Source organism: Ursus arctos, unplaced genomic scaffold (assembly GCF_023065955.2).
Source record: "Ursus arctos isolate Adak ecotype North America unplaced genomic scaffold, UrsArc2.0 scaffold_20, whole genome shotgun sequence".
Classification (NCBI taxonomy): domain Eukaryota; kingdom Metazoa; phylum Chordata; class Mammalia; order Carnivora; family Ursidae; genus Ursus; species Ursus arctos.
The window spans coordinates 8366657-8383910 of record NW_026622875.1 but is presented as its reverse complement, the minus strand read 5'-3'; the positions used below and the strand labels follow the sequence as shown (position 1 = coordinate 8383910).

Below are 17254 nucleotides of genomic sequence, written 5' to 3'. Positions count from 1 at the left end.
TTAGCATTTATGACCTCTAGAATACATTTTGACACATGATTTTATACTGTCATGCATTGTTACTTGATAACTTCATGAATGGGTGTCTTGACTCCTTAAAAATAGGACCATTTTTGGATTTATTTTCTATCGTCCACAGAACCTGGTAGACACTGTGCTTATGGGAGGTAGTTAATCAGAACTTACGGAACAGAATTGACAGACTTGCCTATTTTGTTCCTAGTGCCTGGCATAGGTTTTGCCTTTTCCTTTTGGTCCAGCAGCCAGTTCTATCCTCAAGTGTCTGTCCTACCACCACAGCCATCTCTCCCTAATAGAGAGCTACTGTACTTCCTAATGGAGGTCCCCATTTGTCCTGTTCACTTCTCAGCACTCAAGCTGTGTTTCCACTTCTCTATTCTGTGTCCTTATGATGGGCTACTTATATAGCCCACAAGCTCTGTTCTATATTGGCATGAGCTGCAGAACAGGAGGCCTGTTGGCATTCTTATAACCAGAGTTGTGGTGAAGGGACAGGAGCTCACAGAAAGCAATACAGTGGAGTAGTTTGATGTTTCAGTGTAGACAGAGGCCCTGGGACAGTTTTTGGAGGTGTGTCCAGAAATTGGTCATGTGCAGCTAAGAGTTAAGGCCAGTGCTAGTTAGATAAACTGAACTGTAAAGCCAACAAAACCATAGGTTTGCTTTGGGAGCTAGACTAATGTTGATATCTGGTCTGATCTTAGGAAACTAAGGTCCAAAGAGGAGGCTGTAAATAGTAGGTACTCATTAATATTTGTTGATTGCAAATCAGTGCAGGCTATGCTTGGATGGATTCATTCTTTATGGTATTTAATGTCAGAAATTGGCCAACTAGTCTTGGTTTTAGTCACCTATTCAAGAGTAGTAAGAGCTTGTTGGTATGACCTCCAGACAGACTACGTCAAGGGAGTGTGGCCCTACCAGCACCTGGATTTTGGCCCAGTGAAACTAATTTGGGACTTCTGACCTATAGAACTGTAAGATAATTTTTGTTGATGTAAGCCACTAGATTTGTTGTAATTCTTTTAGCAGTATAGAAAACCCATGCAGTAAGATTAGCTATTTCCTGATACTTTAAAGAAATGCTCCTCAAACTCTAAGATGCTCCACCTGTGAGCCCCAATTCTAAAACAAACAAACAAACAAACAAACAAACAAACAACTTGTGAGTTATGCTGAAACTGCTAGTCCAAGGGCAGGTTTTAAAACACATGAGATGATTTTATGTCTTTTATAACTCCCAGTATGGAGGAAGTAGAATCCAGTTGTTGACAGTACTCGAGGCTCTGGAGTTAACTTATTGGGGGAGAAATCCTGTCACTTAATAGCTATACAGATAGCAACTCTTGGCAAATTACTTAATTTGCTTAAATTATTCAGGCAATTATTTAAGTTCAGTTTTTCTCACCAGTAAAATGATATTGATAACACCTACCACAAAATACTATTTGTTAGGTGAAATGGTTATACATTAGTTCATTTTCCAGTCCTTGGAAATGCAAATTATTTACCAAATGTTGGACAGTGGTTAATGCCTGTAATTCTGGCCCCTTTTGGTCTAGCAGCTGTGAACAGTTTGTATTTATTCATTCACTCATCCTTAAACTCTTATTTATTTGTTGACAACTAAATATTAGGGTCTATTCCAGGCATTGGAGTTATGGTGTTGAATGATAGATTCTGCCTTCAAAGAGCTTGTAGATGATACACAGATATACAAGTGTGATACTTTTGACTAATTTTTTTTAAATGGAAGGATCTTTGAGATAGTAAGTGAACAAAAGAAAGTTCCAGCACCATACATATAGTGTGATCCTTTTTATATGAAATTAACTACATATATATGGATTACTAGTGAAATGAATTTTTAAGAGTTTGAAAATGCATATCTGATTTGTTTATTAGATTCAACAGATGTAAAGGTACTTTGTCAAATTGCCATAACAGTTTCTAGACACTTGATTTCTGTACTTATCTCATTAGCTACCCATGACATACAGTTCAGAGTTTGGTGCCAGCCCATGGGCCATTCTTTGGTATTATTCTTTGAATTTTTTAAAATAGCGAACTTTCATTTCTTGTATAATTGTAATTGTTTTGAGAAAAATTCCAATTCAGTCTGATAATAGACACATAGGTACAAGGTAGAGAAGTGATTCTGAGGATGGGGTAGTTTTATGGACAAGCAACAAAGAATGTGGCAAAAAGGAGGTGATATGTGATCGGGATTTTAAAGGCTACATAGGCATTTGTCAGAAAGGTAAGTGTGGAAGAGTATTTTAAACAGGGAAAACAGGAGCCATTGCAGGGAGATAATGAAATTGCGAGGTGTGTTGAGAAAGATAATGGACATTGTTTTTTCAGCCTGCCCAGCATCTAGTCTCCCTTCTTCCCTTTTCCCTTGGGGACCCACAACTTCTCCATTCTCAGTGTAGGTGGTTTGGGTAGGACTGACCTCTTCCCTAGCTCCCAAACTAATCAGAATTTCTTACCCCTCTTCACTTCCTCCCAGTGATTGGTTCTGAACATCAGTTAAGCCCAGGACTTTTGCTGTAACCCTGGCTAGGGAAGGATTTGAAAGAAGTATTTGTTCCTTCTGGGATTGTCTAGAAGGCAGATGTAAGCCCAGACTTACAGAGTGCCATCTTACAACTGGACAGGGGGACCAGTTTGAAAATGGAGCCAGCAGAGAAAAAGAGCAGAGACCAGAGATAGAAGCCCAATCCAAAGACTTCTTTTAAGACCTGCATGTAGCCATACCCTATCTTCTACCCCTGGGATTTTCAGTTACATGAACAAATAACTTCCTTTTTATTCATTTAATCTTAAACTCTCTTAACTGAAAGACCTACACAAGGAATATTATGGTGTGCTAGAATATTGTGTGTGTGTGTGTGTGTACACTAGGGACTAAGATGCTGCAGGGGTGGGGAGGGTCTAGAAGGGCTGAGGAACAGGTCTTCATTTATGGAGGCTCCCAGGAACTCTGGAGGATCTAAAGCAATGTTAAAAGGGAGTCACTAGTGCTAAGCCCACATCACCAAACCAAAACTAACATCTAACTTAATTGCAGTTTCAGCCTCTTCCAGGAAGTAATCTTAACCCATCAGTCTAGAATTTCTTGGTTGGCAGTAGTGAGGTAATTTGTCTAATAGGCCCCTTTTGTCCCCCAAAGGAAGGTGACCTTGCCTGAAATAATCCTCCCCTCCCCGGCCCCCACTCATGACTTCCTTGTCCCATTCCTTCTCTGGCCTTAAAACCTTTCCTTTTCTGTAGCTCTTTGGAGCTCTTTTCTATTTGCTAGATGGAGTACTTCCCAATTCATAAATCATTAAATAAAACCAGTTAGATCTTTAAGATTTACTCAGTTGAAGTTGTTTTTTTACTCACTTGAATTTTTATTTAACGGCAGTGATTACCTCAAGAAAATGAAGAGCTATAAATCAGAAAGTCATATTAAGAACATTTACTTCCTCAAGTTTTTCTAGGAGTTTTATTTTTATTCTGTTTCTTTACCTCTGGTTGGGGTTAGGCAATTAAAGATGGAAAGGACCTAGCAAGTCCTTGAAAGTTACATATTAAAAAATATTGTTTTCCTTTTAAGGATTGAGAGTTATAATTTTACTATAATTTACAAAATTATAATTTTGAGCAGTGAAATAGCTGACTCCATTTACTAGTGTTTTCTATTTCCGGTAAGCATTCAACATACGCAGACTTTCACTGAAGAAACTTTTAGGAATATTAAGAATCAGCTTTTCTGAAGCACCCTACTCATTTAATTAGTTTTCTCAGCAGGAACAAGAAGTAACTCTGGGAATCTGAGGAACACTTCGGCTGTTTTGTACAGTAAAACAAAACTAATGAGCTTCACATCAAGTTCCCTATATATAATTATTATGCCTCTTTAATCTAAAATAATTACTTAGGGTTTTTATTTCTTTTATGATATTTTTCAGAATTCCAGGCCACTGGTTTTGCAGCATGTTCCTCAATTTGGATTTGTCTGATTGTGATTAGATTGTGATTAGAGTCAGGTTGAACATTTTTCTAGGAATGCTCCATTGATGAGGTTTCCTCCGAGTTTCACAACAAGGGACATACAGTGTCAAATTATTGTCCAGTTTTTGGTTAATTTTGATGATTTGGTTAAAGGTGATATCCACCAGATTTATCCATTGGAAACATACCTTTACACCTTTATAATAAGTAACTTGTGGGATGATTCTTTGGCAATAAATAGCATTCTCAATAACATTTTAGGTACATTGTTTCAAAGAAGAAAATGGCCCAGTTGAAACCTTACACAGTTGGAAAGGATTATTTCAACAAATTTCTAGTGAGCACCCACTAAACTATGTCATGATAGGTGCTAAGACCACGAAGTAGTTGAGACTGACCAGAGTAAAACAAAGCAAAATACCACAGGAGAATTTGGGAGAAGGACAAAGACCACATTAAAAGCGAGGAAAGGAAAAGTTCAGAGATACGAGATGACCAAGATTTTAGATAGGGAGAAGTGAGATTAAAACTCTGGTTTTTCTAATGCCCAGTTCAGTGTTCATTCCATGACAGCATCTGAAGATTCTATTATAAAGCTGGTTCTCTGGGACAGACGTAACATTTGTTCTCACCGTGGAAAAAGTTCATGACACCTTCCTGTGTAACTAAAAGAACAAGCTTTCTCCAGGCCCACCATAGGGTGCTTTAGAATAAATGTTACTTAGATTGATTTACATTATGTACCTTGTGACATTAAACTCCTCCTTGGTGACCTAGTTTTCTCTCAGGGAAAGGTTTCCTCACAGTGACAGGGATAGACACACACAGACACTGTTGCTCATCTGCCACACCTTAAAACTACGACGAACAAGATTTTTCTATTCACAAGTCAGGAAACAATTCAGAGGTATTTAAATCCTACATCCTGGGACTATTTACAGTGACATGTAATTGCTTTATGAAATACAGAATGTTTGCATAATATCACTGGAATCTCAAAAACAACCCAGTTACTCCTTAAAGTGGGAAGCACGAATCAGTTGTAGGCTGGATTGCTAATTGTTTTGCCTTTACTTTCAGAACAGAAACATAAGGGGGAATAGTCTCACACATTCATTTATTCATGTATGTATGTCATACATTCATTCAGGACTACCTCGGCTTCCAGCTTAAAAGCTTGTTCTGAAGATGAGTTGTTTTAGGCATGTGATTTCTTTGGAGCTCAGTTTTGGCACTATCGACACTGAAATCTCAACGTGGTCTTTCAGGGAGAAATAGGTGGCTACAGGCTGCAAGCCGGAAAAGCTCAATTCTACTCCTTCGGGCTACGATATCAATTGCCCTTTGTTCGCTCTTCTCAATACGGAACCTCATAACATTCTGCGTGCTTGGGGTAAATGAATTTGTTTAAACAGGTAAATATTTACAATTTTTACATTAGGACTCTGGCGAGAACTCCTTATGCCAGCGGCTAAAGAGCCCTCCCTAATCTAGAGGAGGCAGAGTTCCCCAAGGGCTTTACCGTGGGGGAAGTGACTAAAGTGGGCTGGTCAGTTGGAAAGTTTTTTTCCCCTTGCTACGAACTCGGCGAAAGCTTAGTGTCCACACCCTGTGAGACAACTGACCTGAATGTATCCCCACCATCCCTGGCCCCCAGGTCCCGCCGAGTCTCGCGGTCGACGCAGGGACAATCGTGCTCAGCTCTGTCGCTGAACTAATTCATGCAAGGCCAGCCTGGGCTGCCGTAGGCGCCAAAGGAGAAATGATTTCACAACTGTCAAGAGGGAAGAGCGAGTACACGCGCCGGAGTACTCCGTCATTTCTAGGAAGCTCCACGCCTGCCAGAGTGCGGGGGCGGACAGGAAGGACAGCACGCCTGCCAGAACTGCAAACCTAGAGCCAATCCGCGCACGCGCAGCGCGCTCTTCCCGTCTCTTGGCTGCGGTTGACCGGCTCCCTCCGCCAGTTGCCGGATCTAACTTGTGGGTCCTCACCGCGCGCATGACTTCCGTGCCTGAGCGGCCATGACGTAGCCAGTCTCCTCCCTTCGCCCTCCGCGGCGCCGGTCTCTTGTGACGTCAGCAGCAGAAGCCTCTGTGGCTCTAGTGCGGAGAACCGGGCGGTCAGGATGGGCAGGTCGCCTGCTCCTCCCCCTGACCTGAACTTGTTTTGTGAAGGAAACCTCTTGTAATTTCCTAAGACTTCAAATTAAGTCTTTAAACTGTTCCCTTTTCCTAGTAAGGGAGAAAACGGCCCCTAACCTTAGTTCCAGCTTCTTCCAAGCCGAGAGTTCTGTTAGACGTAAACTGCAAAATGTGTCGTTATTTGGATTTATTTGGAAGCTTTTACTTATTTTTTATGTGTTCTCTTAGTGTGTAAGTTGGGAGAAAGTGACATCCATAAAATCGTAACTTTGTATATGGAGGCAGGGATAAGCAGTACATAGTTTGGCTTGATAAGATTAATGTAATTTTAATTCAGTTTAAATTTAGTTTCCGTTTGAATTATCTGGGAGTGGCATCAAGAAAGGCTGGGTATGAAAACGGTTAAAAATCTTCCAGGAGTGTTTAATCGTTTTGTAAGCTATTTAACGCTGAGATGAAAATCAAGGTGTATTAGAAATAAAAAGAATTTAAACTTATAAAGGGTGAAAATTTTGTTTACGGATAGTGAAATAGACGCAAAGATTTCTGTGACTTGCTCAAGAGGGATGAAATTCAGGCCACTGCTTTCACAATGCCAATACTCTTGCCAGTTTGACTAAGGCTGTCTTCAGAACCCCCTGCTGGACCTGGGCATCTATCCCTACTTTTCTTGTCTTCCTCCCTCACTTGTCTTTTCCCCTTTTCCATGATCCCGTTTCCCTTCCTGAGTTCTCTTCTTGTTCCCCCACCCCCTTTTGCATTCTCTGTTTCTTTAACTTCCGTTGTTTTCTTGATACTTGAGCCAGCCTTTCCTTTCCTCTTCTTTAAATGTCTCTTTTTAAAATACCTGGAAAAGGAAATAGAAGAATTTTTAACGTTTATTTTCTTGTTTTAAGGGAGGTTTTTGGGGGGTGGGTAAGTTCGTGTATAGATAGATATAAAATTTCCTCTGGTAAAAGCTGCTTTCTGCTTTCTTCCATAGCAGTACAGCGAAAGGAGAGAGCGTGTGTGCAGTGAAGAAAAGAGAAGGAGAGGTAGGAGAGAGAGGAGGGAGTGTGTAGTGAGCTGTTTGGAATCAGAAACAGGAGAAAAAAATATATTATTAGAGAGGTGCTCTACTCATATTATTAGAGAGGTGCTCTACTCAATTCAAAACAACATAGCTGTAGGTTCTATGAAACAAGAAATACATCATTTCCAATCAATCCCTGCACATGCCCCAGTAATGCATTTCTTTCGATGATTTGTGTCATTCACAGAATAAACCTGTAGCTTTAGTGCCCCAGGAGAAGTAGTCACAGGGATTCTGTTTATCTATTTATTTCATAAATAATGAAGTAATATATCAATGTTTCCAGACTACATGGCCACCCTATAGGCTTCTCAAAGTAGTGGCACCTGTTTCCAGTTCTGCCAGTGGACGCTGCTATCCTTGTTCTACACTCGAGGAACCTAAAACACAGAGTCACTTGACTAACATTACAGACCTACAATGAATGAATCTATCCATTCATATTGGTATGTCTTTGACCCTTACATTCTGTTACAGTTACTTTTGCTGCATAACAAACTGACCTAAATTTGCCATCTTGAAACAACCATTTTATTATGTTCATAGTTTTTGTGGGTCAGAAATTCAGACCAAGGGGCGCCTGGGTGGCTCAGTTGTTAAGCGTCTGCCTTTGGCTCAGGGTATGATCCCAGAGTCCTGGGATCGAGCCCCACATGGGGCTTCTCTGCTGGGATCCTGCTTCTTCCTCTCCCACTCCCCCTGCTTATGTTCCCTTTCTCGCTGGCTGTCTCTCTCTCTGCCAAATAAGTAAATAAAATCTTAAAAAGAAAAAAAAAGAAAAGAAAAGAAATTCAGACCAAAAACAGACTGTTGATTCTTTTCCTCGAAGTCCCTTAGATTGCTCTGGTTCAAAGACTAGGACTGCTGATGGGGGCAACTACCCTTCGGCTACTTTGTGTGGGTTGGCTTCCTCACAGCTAGTGTCCTCTGGGCAATTAGACTTTTATGTGGTAGCTCAGGGCTGCAACCTCAAGTGTTCTAGTGCACAAGGCCGATGCTGCATTGCCTTTTATGCCACAGCCTCAGTATGTGTCCACTGTAGTCTATTGGTCAAAAGAGTCATAAACCTACCCAAATTCAGGAAGTGTGCTCAGGGACGTCCCCCTCCCCCCTGCCATGGAAGGAGTGTCAAAAGATGGGGCATATTCTAAGACTGCCATTTACTCTATATCCAACTCTCTCATATTCATCTGTAAAGGAATTCCTTTAGATATCTTTCAAAGTGAAAACAGGCATATCTCGTTTTGTGTGCTTCACTTTATGATGTTCACAGATATTAGGTTTTTTACAAATTGTAAGTTTTGTGGCAACCCTGCCTTGAACAAGTCTATTGGTGCCATTTTTCCAACAGTGTTTGCTCATTTCATGTCACCGTGTCGTATTTTGGTAATTCTTGCAATATTTCCAACTTTTTCCTTATTATTATATTTGTCATGGTGATCTGAAATCAGCAGTTACCAATTGTTGAAAGCTCTGATGAGGGTTAACATTTTTTTATCAATAATGTATTTTTTAAAATATTTTATTTATTTATTAGAGAGAGAAAGAGAGAGCATGCACACAAGCAGGGGGAGCAGCAGAGAGAGAGGGAGAAGCAGGCTCACCACTGAGCCTGACGTGGGGCTCGATCCCAGGAGTCCAGGATCATGGCCTGAGCTGAAGGCAGATGCTTAACTGACTGAGCCACCCAGGGGCCCCAGTGAAGTGTTTTTTAATTAAGGTATGTACATTGGTTTTTAAAAAAAATACATAATGTATTACACACTTAATAGACTATAGTGTAAAGTTAACTTTTGTACACACTGTGAGACCAAAACATTCATTTGACTCAGTTCATTGCAGTATTTGCTTTATTGCAGTGGTCTAGAACCAAACCCATGACATCTCTGGGGTAAGTCTATATGTGTATTTGTGTAGGTTGGCACTTGGAATTTAGCAGTTGCCTGTACCCCCAAAACCCTACTTCTGTGACCTGGCCTCTCCAGAGACCTGTTTCAGGCCCCTAGCTACCCTAACCTTCACTGCCCACACATGTGCAGACTGTAGTCTGTCAGCTGGCCTTTGGCTGTTGGCATCCTCCAGGCCTGTTGGGCTCAGGCCGGTCTCCAAAACCTGCATAGCCTCCAGTGTGCAAGGTGCCCACTCCTCCAAAACCTTTCTGAGGTGGTAGCTTTAAACCAGTGACAAACAGTCCCTGTTTGGACTGGCTGCCTGAGGTGGTCCTGGGCTTATCCAATCATTGGCGCTCCCAGGTGTCTGTATTGGAGAGTGCCCAGCCATGCTGGCTGCCCCACTCTGACAAGTTAGTGCACCACCGTTCAGCTCTGCCTGCAGAGGGAATATGCTCATTTGTGTAAAATAGGGCTTGGAATTAGGCAGATGCTGGGTACCAGAAAAAGATTGCTGCTGTGATCTGGGCTTAACCCTATCCCACGATCCTGGCCACCCCGACTTAGGTGACATGCACATGAGCAGTGCATACCCCATCATCAACCCTGGGCAGCCAGAACCCTCCCAGCCTGTGAAGCTAGGGCCCAGCCTTAATCATCTACACATCCTTGCGAATGGTGGGAGGCCTCCCCCTGAAAACCACTCTGAGACAGCCACTGAAGTGGGTGACTGGGACCCCATGTGGACTTACTGTCTGCTGGAGTCCCGGGTTTCTGCAGCAATCAAGGCTTCCAGGTGTCTCTTCTTGGAGGAGACCCTGGCCAGACCACACATTCCATCCCTGCTAAGACAACCCAGATTATTCAGGCTCTTCCAGCAGTGGCAATATGCACATTTGTGTAGAATATAGCTTGGAAGCCCCAGAGCCTGCTCCAGTGACCTGGCCTCTCCAGATGCTTGCCCTGTTTGGGTCCTTGGCTACCCTGGCCTATGTCATCCTGTGCATGTTCACTTTTTTTGCACTCATAAGTAGGCCTTGGGGAGACCTGGCACTGAAGCCCATGAAACTCTGGCCAGGCCCCAACCACCTGCATACCCTGTGGCGTGGTAGGAGCCCACCTCCTGAAAATTGCTCTGAGTTGGCAACTGAAAATGACTAACAGTGTTTACGTGGACTTGCTTCCCTATCCCACTAGAGACAAGTACTCCCAGATGCTTCCTAATGGAGGATAACCTGTCCTGGCAGCCTGGCCACTTCCTGGCAAGGAAGTTGAAAAACTTCCAGCTCTGCCTTGGACAGGGAGAATATTACATGATGGTAGGTAAAGCCTTGCAATTAGGCTAATGTTTTGTACCCCCAAGAACCCACTCCTGTGACTCATCCTCTCCCAACACTTACCCTTTTCCAGGACCCTGGCCACCAGGATCTATGAGTGTGGTACACGCATAGCACGTGTACCCCTCCAGGCCTGTGGAGCTAGAGCCCACCCCTAACCACCTGCACTGCAAAAAGTGGAGGGAGCCCACTCTCCACCCCCCAAAATTGCTCTAAGGTGTCCACTGAAGTGGGAGACTATCAGTCTCCCTGTGGACTGCTTGCCAGGTGAGGTCCTAGACTTCTGCTGCAGTCAGGCTCCCACGTGTCTCCTTTTAGAGGATACCTTGGTCAGCCAAACCCATAAAGACTTTGCAGAGCAGTCCAGATTCAGTCAGCTCTCCCTTCGGATGAATATGTGCATTTGTGTCTCAGAAGGCTTAGAATTAGGGAGATCAGTCACCTCCAATAGTCCCCTCCTGTGTCTGGGCCTCACTTGACATTGACTTGTTCCAGGTTCCTGGCTACTCTGACCTCCCAACGTATTCTTCAGTAAGAGACACCTGAGAGTCTTGATTGCTGCAGAGGCCTCAGTCGCCATCAGGCGGCCAGGCCATGTGGGCTGGCTGCAGATGGTTTAAAGCTGCTTCCTCAGGAAGACTTTTGGGCAAGCTATATACACCCAAAATGTTAAGCAGGTAGTTGGGGACTGGTGTGAAATCCTAGGCCTGGAGAGCACTGGATGCCTGGGCAGGCAGATGGGTGCACATTGCACATGCACGGGCCACACAGTTAAAGGTAGCCAGGGACACATGTATGAGGAAGCCAAATCACAGAGTCAGCCTATTGGAGTACAATGCTTCCGCCTAATTCCAAGCTCTAACATACACAAATCTGCCTGTTCAGCTGAGGGTAGAATTGAAGGAATCTGGACCGCCTTACCAGAGTGGGGACCCACAAGATGGTCAGGACCCCCAAGATGTCCCACCCAATGGGGACTGAGAGTCCTCAATTTAAAATGAAACTCAGAAATACTTCCAGCTGGTGGGCTTTCTACACCCTGAGACCATGTAGGTGGTTGGTGTCCTACCAGAACTCCATGCACCTGGAGTACCCCTGCAATCCAAGAAACACTAACAGTGTGCAAAGTGCACACACGTGGTCAGCGTGGTCAGGGTAGCCAGGTCCTGGAACAGGCCAATGTCCCACAAGGCCCTTTTGCAGGGCAGAGCCCTGGGAGTAGCTGCCATCTGCCTAATTCAAAGTATTCACCTACACAAATGCTTGTATTCCACCTGAGGGCAGAGCTGGAGGGATCTAGACCGAACCTGCTAAGGTGGGTCAGCGCAGGATGGTTGGAGTACCCTCCGACAAGAGACACCTGGGAGTCTCGATGACTGGAGAAGCCTAGGATCGCATCAGGCAATCCATTCCAAACCGGTTAAAGCTGCAGCCTCAGAAGATTTACGAGGACTGGGCACTCTCCACCCTGGAGACTATGAAGGTTTTGGAGAACCACTTGAGCCCAACAGACCTGGAGAGCCTGGGCAGCCTAAGGCCAGCTGATACAGTGCAGACTGCGCATGTACCCATGGCTCAGGTCGGGGGAGCCAAGGACATAAAACAGGGCAGCTGGAGGGAGAGGCCGGGTCACAGGAGCAGGCTACTGGGGGTAAGTGTGCGTATTTCCCCTGAGGGCTGGGCTGGAGGCATCTGGGCTGCCGTGCCAGGGTGGGGTCAGGCTGCCTGGGCAGGAGCTGCTCTAGTAAGAGGCACCTGAGAGCCTTGATTGCTGGAGTGGCCAGGGTCCCCACTGACAGCTGGTCCAAATGAGGACGGTTTAAAGCCTCTGCCTCAGAGAGAATTACAGGGGTGGGATTTCTTCGCCCAGGATGCTGTGCAGGCGGTTCGGACCAACCAGCTTCCCCTCGCCTGGAGGGCACCAGCTGCCCTTGGTAGGCTTGATGAGGTGCCTACTACGCATGTGCAAGCTTTGCCGGTCAGGGTAGCCAGGAGCCAACAATAAGGCAAGTGCCTAGAGAGGCCAAGATTGAGCGGCTGGGGGTGCAAGGATGAGCCTAATCCCAAGCCTAACCTACACAAATGTGCACGCAGTTTCCACCCGAAGGTAAAACTGGAGGAGTTGGGACTGCCTCGCCAAGACAGGGTCTGGAGTGCTGCCGTGGTATCCTCTGGTAAGAGACGCTTCAAGCCTCGAGTACTGGTAAGCCTAAGACCCCCCTCAGGCAGCCAGGCCAAAAGGGTCCTGACTGTTGATAGTTTAAAGCTGCTGTCTCACAAAGATTTCTGGGAGGTGAGCTCCTCCACCTTGGGCACTATACAGGTTTGGGGACTGTCCCAAGCTCTGCCAGCCTGGAGGACCCAGGATGCCTGCAGCACTCTGACAGGGTGTATACTGCCCCTGTGCAAACAGCAGATTTGGGGAGCCAGGCACCTGGAACAGGCAAGTTTCTGGAGAGACACAGGAGTGGTCTGGTGGGATTCCAAGTCATCTACCTCATTCTAAGCTCAGCTTACACAAATGCACATATTCTGCCTGAGGACAGAGCTGGAGAAATCTGGACTGCCTTGCCAGGGTGGGCCTGGGCCGGGATGGTCTGGGTACCCTCCAATAAGAAACACCGGAAAGCCCTGATTACTGGGGAAGCCACTATCAGGCAGCCATCCAAATGGGGACTAACAGTCCCCAGTTTAAAATGGAGCGCTAGAAATATGATCAGATTGTCGTCTTTCAACATCCAGAGGCCATTCATTCTGGGGTCCGGGTTCTGCAGAGTTCCATAGCTTGGAGTGCCCCTTGCAGCCTGAAGGGTGTGATTTGAGCATGCACAGCCTGAGCAGGCTGACAATGGAGGGCAAGGCCGGTTCATAGGAGGGGGCTATCGGGAGTACTGGGCATCTGCCAAATTCCAAGCCTTAACCTACACAAAGGTGCATATTCCCCCTGAATACAGAACTGAAGGACCTGAGCTGCCTTGCCAGGGCTGGGTACAGAGGGATGGTCAGGGTACCTTCTAATAACAGATGCCTGGAACCCTTAAAGGGATGGAGAAGCCAGGGACCAATAAGGTATTCAGCCCAATGAGATTGTCATCAGATTGAAGCTGCAGCCTTGAAAAGATTTATAAGGAGTGGGCAATTGCCACCCTGGAGGCTATGCAGGTTTTGGAGAACAACCTCAACCCAACAGACCTAGAAGTTTCAGCAGCCTAAGACTAGCTGACAGAGTGCAGACCGTGCATATGTGGGTGGCACAGGTCAGAGGAGCTATAGGGAGAGGCCAGGTCACAGGAGCAGGCTACTGGCAGTACTTGTGTCTAATTCCAAGTGCTAATTTTCACAAATGTGCATATTTCCCCTGAGGGTGGGGCTGGAGGAATCTGGCCTACCTTGCCAGGGTGGGTCTACATAGGATGATTAGGGTACCCTCAGGAAGAGCTATCTGGGAGCCTTGATGGCTGGAGAACCCTGGGACCCCATCAGGGAGGCAGACCAAATGGGGACTGACTGTCACCTGTTTAAATCTACCTCAGAAAGACTTTCCTGGTGTGAACTCCCTCCACCATGAGGCCATGTGGGTGCCTGGGATTTTTCTAGAGCTTGAGGGACCTGGACTGCAGCTCTGTAGCCTATGGCCAGCTGAAGGAGAGTGGACTTCCTTGCCAAGGTGGGGCTGGACCCCCTGGGCAGGGTCTCCTCCAATATGAGACCCCTGGACACCTGGATGCCTGGTAAGCTCAGGACCCCCATCAAGTAGCAGTCCAAATGGGGACTGTCACAAGTTTAAAGCTGCCATCTCAGATTTTGGGGAGGGGGGCATCCTCTGCCCTGGTGGTGATGCAGGTCGTTCTGACTCCCCCTAGCTCCGCTGGCCTGGAGGGCCCTGGCTGCCCTCAGCGGGCTGGCGGGGAGTGAGTGCACCGCACATTCTCAAGCTGCTCAGGTCAGGGTAGGCAGGAACCTGCAACAGGAATCTGTGCAGAGGCTGGATCATGGGAGTACATTGTTGGGTGTCCAAGGCATCTAACTCTAAACGCTAATTACACACATGTGCATATTCGCCCTGGGGGCAGAGTGGAGGTATCCAGACTGCCTTGCCAGGGCAGGTGAGGCAGGATGGTCTAGGAACCCTTCAATTACGGATACCTGGGAGCCTTGATTGCTGGCAGCTAGTCCAAATGGGGACTGACTGTTGCCAATTTAAATCTGCGGCCTCAGAAAAATTTTCCCAGAGCATTCTTCTCCCACCCTTTCCGGTGGTTGGCGTCCTCCTGGACCACTGGAGCCTGGACTGCCACCTGCCGCCCAGGGCCAGCTGACAAGGTGGGGACTGGGTGGGTGGGATAGGCAGGTCAGAGTAGCCAGGGACCTGGAACGGGGCAAGTGTTTGGAGAGGCCAGGTCAGTGGTGTGCGCCATTGTAGGTCCAAGTCATCTGTTTAATTCCAAGCCCTAATCTAACACAAATATGCACGTGGGGGCAAAAGGCAGGCTGCCCGCAAATGTGCCACTTCAGCATAGTATTTTGGATTAAAGTCACAGCCAGTGCAAGAATAACACTCTGACCCTTTTGTCTCTAGAAAGTAGGAAATAAATCTCTCAGGTGAAAGGTACCCTCCCTGTTCCAGGATGTAAGATAAATTTTAATCGGCAGATAAGGAGTTCAGAGCTAAGAAGGTTGTGTAAACACTTTGTTACTTTTACTAATTTTACTACCCCAGCTCAAATTCTGATAGAATTTCTTTAAAATTGAAGCTTGCAAATATGAGTTTTCTTTGTACTGTCAATTCATCACAGATACACTGTTTCTAGGTCTAAAAAAGCCTCGAGGCTGCCGCCTCGGTGGTTTCCTTGGATCTCAGTGTTAATATCAGGCCTCTCTGTGCATGGAATTAGACTTTGTTTTTCTCCTGTTAATCTGTGTCTTGTCGGTTTAATTTTTTTACATTTTATTTATTTATTTGACAGAGAGAGAGTACAAGCAGGGAGAGCAGCAGAGGGAGAGAGAGAAGCAGACTCTCTGCTGAGCAGAGAGCCCGATCCAGCATTCAATCCCAGGACCCCAGGATCATGACCTGAGCTGAAGGAAGACGCTTAACCGACTGAGCCACCCAGGTGCCCCATCTGTCTTGTCAATTTAATTCTTAGATCACCTGGAAGACTCTTGAAGGGGAGAGCATAATTTTTCCTCAGCAACAGCTGGCAGAGTCGGCAGGATAAACACTCACTGGCTGGACGGTGCTGCAGCTGAGAGACGATGGGACATCTGACAGAAGCTGGCAGAAGGTAAGAATCCTCATCACCACATCATGTACTGGGGCTCAGCCTGCATGGGCTAAATTTAAGTTAGCAGGAGAAAATATCTGTGGAACTAGTTCCTTGGCCTTAAGGACTCTGGTGACGTTGGTAGAGTTCTCTTGGCTTGAAAGATCCATTTCCATCCAGAAATGGCCGGTTTTTCTTTGTCCTTGTCTTTTGTGTCATTTGTCATAAAAAAAAGAATTACTGTAGAAAAGAACACAGGCATAGGTCCTATCAGCCTGCTGTTTGAGTTGGCCTCACAGACTGGTGGGTTCACAATTACCATCATAGCTGCGTCTGTTTAGACAACCTTTACTGTGGGGCCTCTGTGTAAAAGCTAGAGGAGGTTTTTCCTTTTGTCTTGTTTTATGTCCTAAGAGCTTTGGTTTGTAGCTAGTGAGAATATTCTCTCTGGTCTCCACCGTCCAAAAGATGCAATTACAAGAGTGCCTCTTGGTGTCCCATCAAGTCTAGTGGGGTTCTGAGACTATTATAAGCAGTACTCTCATTGTCTGCCCATGCCAACTCTCAAGGGAATTTGTTATAAGAGGTCCCAGCCCATAAGGGACCTTTGTCATCTTAACCTTTGTTATTGCTGGAGAAGTCTCCTTAGAGTAGTGTCTGCCCCATGTCACGGAATTGTGGATCTCTATACCATCTTTACTTCTTGTGCAGTGAAGGCTTTTGCTGTCTTAGGCCTTTGGGTCTTCCCATAAAAAGGCTTATGTGTTTGAGTCACGATCGAGACGATTAAGGTTCTAGTCATCGTGGCCAGACGATGAATCCTTTAAATTGGCTATATTTGAAAGAAAAATATTTACAGAGCATTCTCAATTCTGTTAGGATAATGGCTAGCCTTTGAAGTTCTCTTGTCAAGGTGAAAGGACAGTAATTTGACTTAAGATAAAAATTATTGTCCACATCCAATGTAAATCCTCCTCCTTGAAATCCAGCCCCATCTGCCTGTTTTAATTTCCCTTTTCCCTACAAGATTTACACAGAGCCCTCCAGCCTAATCTCTAGGTTCAAAGAACACAGGTTACTCGTGTAAATGCCAAAAGCCAGGAAATACATTTAACAAAAGCACCTAAGACTGACAGTAGGGCTTGCTTGACTTTCCAGGGCTTCGTAATTGAGCCCTGCCAGCATCAGGCATTTCTATGCAGTGTCCTTTGCAGATGTATCCTGGACACTCCCACCCCCACCATCCACACAACAAATTTTATGTCCTCTGGACAGCAGCAGATCCTTTACACTGTAAATGTCCTTTTACTTCCACTTTCAGAAGTTCCTACCAAATTTAGAGAGGAATTAGGAAGATTAGCGGCCATCCACAACACCCCCGCACCCCCCGCACCCACACAGATAAAACTGATGACCACAATGTTTCCTAGGCCCTCCTACAAGTGGTCAGCAGGAGGTCAATGTTCAGGGGCTAATAGAAGCCAAGGTTAAATTGTGTACACAGAAAGAGGCTTTGTGTTTAAAA

At 45.5% G+C, this 17254-nt stretch overlaps 1 long non-coding RNA gene across 2 annotated transcripts in view; it reads left to right on the top strand.

Annotated features, from left to right (window-relative positions):
• The first annotated feature begins 15047 nt into the window (after window positions 1-15047).
• The window catches only part of LOC113254109 (uncharacterized), a 60414-nt gene continuing 58207 nt past the window's right edge, over window positions 15048-17254 (top strand). For both annotated transcript variants that reach the window (XR_007189156.2, XR_007189153.2), the window contains exons 1-2: window positions 15048-15141; window positions 15433-15750. This is a non-coding gene — a long non-coding RNA (uncharacterized LOC113254109). The remainder of the gene's footprint in view (window positions 15142-15432; window positions 15751-17254) is intronic.